An 8,835-nucleotide genomic window follows, 5' to 3' on the forward strand; every position below is an offset into this window, starting at 1 on the left:
ACAGGATTATACATCTCAGAGAGAAAACTGCAATCCACGTTCCTTGGCTGTCCTAATTTAACACTGAACTGAGCAGACACCCATACATCCTAACAAGGAGAAGTCTGAGAGTCAGAAGGCGTGACTCCATCCTGCCAGTCACTCCTAGCCTATTAGCTGGCCAGCAGGGGGCTGGGAGGAGTGGGAAGTCGTTTCAGGTCTCGATTAAAATTTCTGGAAATTGAAAATTCTTCCACTCGTCTCAAAAATTCTTTAAGCAGCTTTGAGATGAAAAAAAGCATTCATTGAATGCTTTTCCAATTCAAGGGTTAAATCCGGTCTTAAATCCATCCTTTCTCAATGGAGAACATTTTTATCCCATTAAAACATTCATAATGCAGCATAAATTAGTGCATGTCAGATTTGTTCCAGGGTAGGAAATTGCTGGCATCCTTTCAAAATAATAGGTGTGGCTGAAACAGCTTGACAGTTTGAAAAGGTCGGGTTGACTTTTGCTTTGTATCCCGGTTCAGATTTTTCTTCTTTACCTTGCAGTGACTGCCTAATTAGGTTTTCAAAGAGCAATTTGTGCTTGCGTGCAAAGTAACACTGCTCCTTGTGTATGCATGAAACTATGTCTCAATTAACATACAGTTTGTGCAAGATTGTGCATGCCCGTGCAGTATGCGTTCATACTGTGAACACACACGTAAAAAAAAACTCTATAAATGACTTAGAGTTAGTCATGCCTGGCACCAGTCCTCCAACATGAGGGAAACACAATCCGTCTTCATCTTGGACTTTGGCTTAATAAAGGAGACTTGTGGTGCCCCTGCAGGAGAAGGGTCCTGTTCAGTGCCTCACTCCAGAGCGTGTAATCACAGGTTACAGGGGACGGACAAAATGACATTCCATGCACCAGTAGGTCAGGCTGTGCCAGAATGATCACTCAGCTGCTGAACTGCTGAAGATTTTTTTTTATTCTCATGTTGTGTGGCTCGTCTCACTCAGACTCACTTCATGGTCTCTGGAGAAAATGTTCTTTTTCTTTTTTTTTACACACACATGAAATAAAGTTGAAAACTGTGCTGTGTAAAACTAAATGTTAGTAATGTTACTTTAACGTCATCTACTTGACTTATGACTCTCAGTGTCAAGTCATACAACACGGCCCAGTAAAATAAAGTTATTACATCGATTTTACGATATTATTATATTTTATAGCCATGCTAGTGAAATTACTATAGGGATGGGAATATCTCACCACCACTGTGGTCGAAACCAAAATGAGTCAACAAATATTGGAATGGTTGCCATGGAATGTGGTATCCGTGTTGGCTGTAGGATTAATTCTTATGACTGTGGTAAACCCCTGATGGTTCCAGCACCATCAGGAGGTTAAAGGTTTTACTTATCCTGTGAGAAACCTCAAAATTAACAAGATGGAATGGCTCAACATTTTGTAAAGACATTTATGATGAATCCTATGGGCTTTGGTGATCTTTTTCACCACGATGGCATCACCCTCAGGTTGATATTTTCGGTTTAGTGAGAAATGTCTCAATTACTACTTGGCGGATTTAGATGAAATATGGTACTGATTATTGTTGTTCACCTCTGAATGAACCATAACAACTTTGGCGATGCCCTGATTTTTCACCTCGACCCAACATCAGGTCAAAACCTGTTTTGATTTAAGATCAAATACCAGTAGAAGTTATAACATTCCCATTAGCCTTAGCTGTACTCTGTGTTTAGGGCTGATTATGAAAAATGTTTGTCTTTAAACTAAAATAACAAACATGGTAGTGTTGATGTTTTTTTGCAGTACGTTGTTAGTACTTATATCTGAACAATATAGCAGCCTGAACAAAACAGCATCAGACAAAGTTCTCTGTGTTTGTCTTTTCAAGGATCATCCTTCAGACATAGCACAGCACACTTCAGACTTTATTTTTAATCTGCATCGACTTTTATCTCTTTCCACTCTAAAGTGGTAACACGTGTAATCAGCTGATGTGAGGGTCTCAGATCCAGAAGACACGACTTTCTCTTCCAACACACGCAATTGAAATGATGGCAGGAGAATGTTTAAGGTAAACAAACACTCCAACAGTCGTTCCACTACAGAGATGCTGCTGATTTCAGTCTGAACATAGAGACTGGTCCAGTCCTAACGTCGCTCAAAGACATGAAAGACCAGAGATTCTCCCTCGCTGCAATCAAGATGTAGAATATGTAACTCTTCTCTCTCCCATTGAATTCATACAAATCAGGTTGGCTTAATCAGTGTGGACCATGATGAGATCATGCAAAAGAAGATAGAGATCTTTTGTTTTGTCTTATCATGATGAGGACAAACATTTCGAGTCAGACAAACACTCATGTTGGATGGATGGGTCTCCAGGAGGCTGGATCCAATCTAGTTCAGATTCTATTTCACACAATGGCACAACAAAAGGAGATGGAGGCACTTCAGCTCCTTCTTGTCCCACCGAAACCATGACATATGAAATATAACCAAGAGATAAGTGTAAAGACAATACTTTAAAACAAGTATCCTGTTCAGAGTTAGTGACATCACATTGTTACAGTTGACTTCCATTTGGTCAGTGAACTAACGTGCATACCATGTTGCATTGTGGGAGGACACAGAGCGCAAACTCGATCTGATTACAGAAGCACAGACACACTGCTGTTCAAAAAGCCCTTCTTTATACGCCCGGGCCACACTGGCTGCATGAGCTTTTATTGTTATTGCAGAATCGCAGGATGCTCTGCTTCATACTGTAGAGCCCTGGCATTTAGTTGAGTACATAACCCAACTTTTATTTGAGGAAATACAGTAATCATACCAGAAACCTCCCATGGCAGCTCTGCAGCAGACACACTCCCTGCTGTGCCGCCATGTGCTATGCAGCCAGTGCGGCCCAGACGATACTGTCTATTAACTGGGTGGTCTTTTGGAACAGAGTCATATCATCACTATCCCTCACCAACTAGAGTCATTTTAGCTGCTTCATGGCCACAGGTGGCAGGATGATTGTCAGGTGTAAACTGAGAGTATCAACATCAGTAAAGAAGGAATGCTGCAGTTACTTTTTGCACATGGACGTGATGACGGCAAAACTGACAATCGCAGAGAACAAGGCACCTCAGCATGTAATGGAACTCTGAAGTGATAAACATGATCCAATGGCAGGTGATGGATGTACAGTAAGCAAGTCACATGCAAGAGAGTGGGGAGAATGAGGGCCCCCGAGGTTCCATCCCCCACTTGAATTAGCCAACAAGCCTGGCTGACCCAGCTGAAGCCATTATTATTGGCTTAGATTACATAGGATATATCTGAGTCTTACAGTTCTAAATTAAATGAGGCTGAGTTTAAATGTGACTCATTAACTCCTGTTTTTGTACCCACTCCTTTCTCTGAACTGTTTTTGTGTCAGTGTGTGTAATTGACCTGTGCACATGAGTCAGGAGAGTAGGGTTTCCTTTAATTTCACTGTGCATGTGAGGAAGCATGTGCCTGGAAATGTAGTTCACATTCATATTCCAAAGTAAATTCAATCTGTTTAATGGAGGAAACTATATTTCCACTGGCATTTGTTTTCAGCAGATTACGGGAAGCGAACTGAGTTCTGATAATCCCCATCAAGCACGAACCACGACTGGAAATACAAGAGAGATTAACAAACCAGTCAGCAGATTCAAAGGTTCAAACATCAAGATTTCTTTATTATTACAAAGGACAACAACTGCTATCTGTTAAGAAAATGTTAAAAAAACTAAATATAAATTAAAGATCAACTCCAGTTTATTACAACAGGATTTAAATTTTGTAGTGTAGGGAAAGTCAAGAAAGTCAAGAAAAAAAGACATTGAGCCAGCCACTTCTATAATGCTCCTACCACAAGTCAATAGTGTATAAACTACATGCGACATTAAGTTCTAACCCTAACCCTAAAATTTAGGGGAAGGGGGGGAGGGAGCTGTTCTGTGAATCCATCCCATACTTGGTTTTAAACAGAGCAAAAAAATGCCATATAGTTGAAACACATTAAATTGGATAAACTGCTGGCTTGTCAACAACCTGTCTAACCATCTGATCACTTGTTATCCCAACCATTGACAACGAATAGGACCCAACAAACACACACACACGCACACGCACACACTTCCTTAGTTTGTGCAGCAACAGCACTGAACATTATGGATATGCTCAGCGGCCTCTGGGGTCCACTTACTCTCACTGCTCCCCTGCTCTGGTTTCCTTTCCTCACTCCATAGACACTCATGTTGAGAGAGCCTGTTGCTGTCTGTTGTTGGACCCTCGCCCCAGCGTGCTCTGACCCCCGTCTCTCGTTCTCTCTCTGTCTCCCTCCACCTCTGGACAATCTATTAGTCACCTCTGCTCCAGCACACATTCGCTCCCCACGTCTGACAGGCCTCCAGGGCCCCAGATCACAACCTCTGTCTAATTTACGCCCGACTGCGCCACGAGGCCACGCGCCTGCCCGTGTTGTTTATGTGGAAGCTGGTGACAAGGCGAGGCATTAGTGGTTTGACACCAAACTCGTACTTTTTACTGAAATCTGAGGTCCTGCCTGGTGCAAACTTAAAATAAAGGTCAGGAAGCGACGGAGAGTCTATAATTCTGAGGTTCAGGAATGAGGTGCGGGACAGTTGTGTGCCACACAGCGAGACGTATCGCGGCTGTTGCTGACATTAATTAGCGAGGGAGGAGAGGGTCGGGAACATTTTAAAAAAGATTTCAAAGGCTTGTTCCAGAGACATGTCTGGAGAACAGGTTTGGAGGAAAGCAGCAAAGCACTGAAACACTGCACTATAACTAATGGATGCTAGTTCTTCATGAGGCACGTATCGTAACTGTCATACGCCTCACGGTTTTATGTCTAAATATGGCTCCTGGGCCCTTCGCCTGCTCTCCTTTTCTCTCTCTTTCTGTCTTTTCAAGCGCTATAATTGCCCTCAGCAACTGCTGGAAAGACGTGGAAGATATTTTCCCCCCAAAAATGTTATTGTTACGTTTTGACAGAGAGAACTCAGACTCATTTCAACACTGTTGGTTATCCTAAACAATTTGTTTCTCAAAGTGAGTATTTTGGCATCAAGTTGCAACACAGAGGACTGAAAATTAGTCTTTTCAAATTCAAATATAAAGTCGGCACAAAACCTGCATTCCTGTTCCTTTATAAGCTTTCTTATTCTTACGAGGAACACACAGAGCTAGTGGTGACCGCAAGGACCCGTCATTACTCTCAATTTAGCAGCGAGTGAAGCGCCACCCTCTGTCTTGAGTGATGATATTTTCATAACCCTGTTATGATGAGGTAATAGGCTATAAAGGAAGGTCTCCACCAACAGCTGCAGTGAGGATGACATTGGCTCCAGACTATGGGATCTTAAAGGGACTGCACCCTCACTGGGCCCATGAATCCATTTTTTATTTACTCAGAAAGCACAGGAACAGAATAAAAAAGTGTCCCTGTGAAGCCAGCAAATTGTCAGAATTGGGAAAATAAAGGCTGGAACGCTTGTAAAGGATTTCATACAGGATACTAATGATGTGTCACCGGTCATTTAGGTGTAGTTTAGTAGAGAAACAATCCGTTCTGAGGGGCTGCACATGGTTACAAGATTTTAAAGGTGAAATAAAAAAATAAAAAAAAGGTGTGGTAGCTTAGAAAATGTGTTTTCCTTTCCTCTGTACTAAAACTTTCCGGAAAGCACCATTCATGAAACACAGGGGTGATGACAGAAACATTAAATGTATTTCCTTTTATGAAAAAAGGTGCAGATTAATTATTTATTGGACTTGTGAATGTCTTTGAAGTGGAAAAACAGCTGGAACAATTAGCCAATAAGACGTCCGTAAGTGGATTTGACAAAGAGCTTAATGACACAGTTAAGAGACTGAGATAATAAATCCCAGGAACAAGCAGGAAATCCTGCTTCAGTCTCCGGTCTGTCATCTAAATATACATTACTCTCGGGCGACGTTACAATCATCCATCATGCATAAAATAAACACAGTTCAAAATCTTTATTTTGAAAAGTAAATGGAAACAATTAAGTCGGAGCTCCAGTGGCCAGAGGTTTTGCCAACATCTGTATGTTGTTGCAGCTGTCCACGTGAAACATGATGAGCGCTTTTGTATGTTTATTTGAATGTGGAGGGGGGGGGGGGCTGGGAGGGGTTGGTGGTTACATCAGCCATTCAGGTATTTGCCAACCAGAGATGACACGACTATTAAGCGGCTTTGTCTTAATGTGTATTTTGTCGGGTTAGTCTTACCCCATACACACTATGCATTAAAATGCATTCCGGATGATGGGATTGCAATTGTATATGAATAAATGCAGCTCCCATTCTAAACCATTCAAAGTTCAGTGAAGCTCGAGCCAGTACACATTTTTGGGAAACTCTTCAATAATAAGTTGGAGGGAGTTCTATGACTGTTTTAACGTTTTTAGCGTTAAAGGGACTATTGGGCCTTGGAAGACTTATGCGCATTGAGTGCCATTCAAATCCTTCAATGAGAATAATTGTGAAAAAGGGCTTCTAAAAAATGCTCCTGGCAACTGTGTCAGCTGGCAGGAAAAAAGTGTTCGCATGAGCTAAAAAAGCTGTACGATTACAGGTTACAACACAGTGTTAGTTCATTCATTCATCACATTTGTTTGATTTTTCATTTTGGTCTATAAAAGGTAATAAAAGACAACATTATTTCAAACTCTTTCTGTTCTTTTCTTCCTATAGCTCCGTGCTCACCATGTGGAAAAAGACAAATCTTAGGGGCCTTAAGTGCCTGGTTGTAGCTGCTAAGCTATTGAACAATGATCTTTTTAAGGGATGGGTTCATAGAGGGGTAATTTGCATAATGAGTTTTATGTTTGATTTTAAATTGGTTTTATCAATATTGATTTAGGGAATAGGTCTCTGTGTACATTAAGGAAACGGTTTTCTATTGGAGGCCTCACAGACTTCACTGAAATACCCACTTAAGTGACAATCTACATATTGAGGTCCAATGTGAAACTCAGTGTTGGTTTCACTTTGCCATTCCTCTGATTCACATGAACTCTGTTTAAAAATCAGGTCCAAACATTTGGAGTGAAGTTGCCCCTTCACACATGCATGACACAGACTGTCCATGTGAGACACATTCTCACCTACTGGAAACACTCTGTCTAGTTTACTTGAGTAGATTGTGAGGAGGCAGAAGAAGTTCACTGTGAATTCTCTGGACCAATGGCTTGCTGTATTTACACATTGATTCAATCGGACATTACAGGGACTTTGTGTTTTGGAGGTGACAAAGTCCATTTAATGACCAGTTAAATTGATATAAACTTTTGCATCGACACATACAGCTCCTCTGAGTAATGTCTCGATAAGTATACGATTGCAGTGCCTGTGCGGTAGCAGCATCAGAGTCTATCTGCGGTGGCTCCGGTAGGAGTTGGGGACCTTGGGGAAAGTTGGGGCAGTCATCCCAAACCAGAGGGGAACAGGTGGCTCTTCTTGTAGCCAGGCCTTTCTCTAATGCCAGTACGCTGAGTGAGCATGGTGTTAACACTTTTACAGCTCCCCTGGGCAACATAAGACCCATGGCAGGCTTGTGTAAAAGCCTGTGGTGACAGGTCACCTTGGCAGAGGGTGGCACTGTCTTCCTGGGCACTCAGTCAGAGCAGATCAGGTCAGATCTGTGGACAGACAAGTAAACCTCAGTAACAAGACGCTGCAGCAGAGGAACACACAGACAGGTGGTGTGGATCATGCTTTACAGTAAAGACCATCGATCATTAAACAACTTACATGATGGCAAAATGACAATATTATTCATTTCTACAGTCATGCATTGATTCCTTTTATTGTCACTTCACAGAGTAAGTGACTATTTTAAGCAGTCCAGAAGTAGTAATAAATATCGTGTTTAAATGCACACACAGATGTTTAATTACATTAATTTCCTGGAGATTTACTCGAAACTTCACAATAACCTAAACTCAACATAAACTTTAAAATATGTCTTCTTGAAACTTAATGATTTATATTATGGGCTCATTCTTTTGTCTCCATAAGGAAGACAAGTCCCCATATGGGGACTGTGTGACAGATGTAGGTCCCCACAACACGAGTAATACCTGGACAACACACACAAAACAAGTTCAAAATTAGAGCAAAGAATTTCCCCATATAGAGGAACTTTGAAGTGATAACATTGGGCAACATATTCCTCTGTAGTTCCAACAGAGACTGCATCACAACACAAAAATCAAACATTACTGAAGAATGGAATTAAAACTTAAATAATGGTGTTCTGTGTGAGGACTGTTCCCATTGATTTTCCTTTTTTTCACTCTACAATAAGAAAACATAGGTTGTCTTGGTTGTATAGCATCTCTGTGAACTCAATGAAAAAGTATGAAAGTACCCCACTCAGCCCCAGGAAAGGAAATGAGCATGTTGATTATTTCAAAGGATTTTGAAGAAAATATTCCAATAGAGGGATTTTTTCACAAACATAATTTAAGTATCCATACATACATTGCAGTTTATTGTCCAGATGACAACTGCTGGATGACATACGTCAGCACCCTAAATATTAAGAAGTATTATTGTACCTGACACATGACTGTCTGTACTACACTTTGTTGACAGGTCAAGTGTCAGCTGAATTAAGGAAGCATGACTCCTGCTCTGGTTTCCTTTCCTCACTCCAGAGACAGGAAATTAGGAAATTAGAAAATAGTAGGAAATTAGGAAACCTATCAAAGCAGTTATCACAAGTGGATTTAATCTCAATCTAAATGTTCCACCATGTACAT

Source organism: Limanda limanda, chromosome 4, assembly GCF_963576545.1.
Source record: "Limanda limanda chromosome 4, fLimLim1.1, whole genome shotgun sequence".
Taxonomy (NCBI): domain Eukaryota; kingdom Metazoa; phylum Chordata; class Actinopteri; order Pleuronectiformes; family Pleuronectidae; genus Limanda; species Limanda limanda.